General features: G+C 35.3%; 1 long non-coding RNA gene across 1 annotated transcript; it reads left to right on the top strand.

The window, feature by feature from the left end:
- The first annotated feature begins 300 nt into the window (after nt 1-300).
- On the top strand, nt 301-1,097 carry LOC111398875. The gene is made up of 2 exons (XR_002703439.1): nt 301-471; nt 624-1,097. It is a non-coding gene; the product is annotated as an uncharacterized LOC111398875 (long non-coding RNA).
- Nucleotides 1,098-1,469: the final 372 nt, after the last annotated feature.

Raw genomic sequence — 1,469 nt, 5'->3', positions numbered from 1 at the left:
TTTTAGATGAGTAGAATTGCTCATTTGGTCTCCCTCCACCCAAAAAAATAAATGAGTGTGGTTTGCAATATAGGGACAATATGTTTGGCACGTAACATTAGACAAGACGAACAATTTTATCTATTTTTTTAAGTATTCTTTAGATCATAACTGATCTTTTGCCCATTATTCACTGATAAGTGGTAACATTTTTCCTGTCCACTATGTGCAGGAGATTAGTTCTATTCTTTATAGTTATCCAATTTATAAATATCAATTATATTCTAAACTTCTGGACGTTCAAAAAGACGCGTGTAAGAATCATGATTTGATTAACATAGTGCTCGCTCATCTCCTTTCTTATCTTTACCTACGGTCAATCCATATTCCATACCATATCCCTTTATCCCTCCTATCTTTATTTAAAGCAGGGGAAATTCTCCAAGAAAATTCTTGGTAGAGTCCCTAGCCATTTGAAGAACACTCCAAAAGGTACACTCTAGAATCAGTCATTCAAGTTGTTTAATTTTTGGAATTATTTGTCAGCAAAAGTTTGATTCTTTTTACATTCTTTCTTCTTCATTCCCTCAAACAATAGCCACATAATTTTCTTACATACACTGTACAATGTTCAATGATTTCAGGACATTAACAACATACAATGAGTAATAAAGATATGAAGGTTGAAATTCCATCAGAATCTGAAGTTATATCTCCATCATCTACTGGAAAGCTTGCTAGACAAGGAAGTATTTCCAGAAATAATTGCTTATGCTCCCCAACAACTCATGCAGGTTCCTTCCGTTGCAGGCTTCATCGTACCCCGACCCTGACCCTCAACCAGAGTAAGAGCATCGACTCAACGGCTTTCCAGGATACTCGATCCAAAGCCAATCCGAGTACTGATACTTCCAGGCAAAATAATGCAGTGGAGGCTCAGTAATATGAACAATCAAGTCGTTTTTCTACTGTTTCTGTGATTGATTTATGGGCTTTATGCAAGTTTTATATGTGATTTATAGATCGTCTGTTATGCATATCAGAAGTCCTAGCAAGAAAAATGTTGTATCCCCATGTATGAATTCTATGTATTGGTTAATTTGAGACCTTTTGGTGTAGCCTTCTTTCATTGCTAGAATAAAAATAGTGATAATCTACGTCCAAAGTACGATTAATCATCACGAGAAACGAATATCGAATACCCTTATGAGATATGGATCGATAAGAAAGGAACGAATTTTCTATTTGATCCCTTAGTTCCTTGGAATTGTTGAATAAACATCAAACTACTGGGTTTAGATCCCATTAATTCCTATTGATCCAATAAATACATAGATTGATATCTCCAAAGGGTTATCGAATAACCACATGAGATACAGAGATAAAAAACGAACGAATTTTCTACTTGATCTCTTAATTCCTTGGGATTGTTGAATAATGGTCAAAGTACGTGGTTGGGGCCCCCATTAATCCCTACTGATCCAAATAAA

This window comes from Olea europaea, chromosome 8 (assembly GCF_002742605.1).
Source record: "Olea europaea var. sylvestris chromosome 8, O_europaea_v1, whole genome shotgun sequence".
Lineage (NCBI taxonomy): Eukaryota > Viridiplantae > Streptophyta > Magnoliopsida > Lamiales > Oleaceae > Olea > Olea europaea.
The sequence above is the reverse complement of the archived record's forward strand: the minus strand, read 5'-3'. Positions and strand labels throughout refer to the sequence as shown.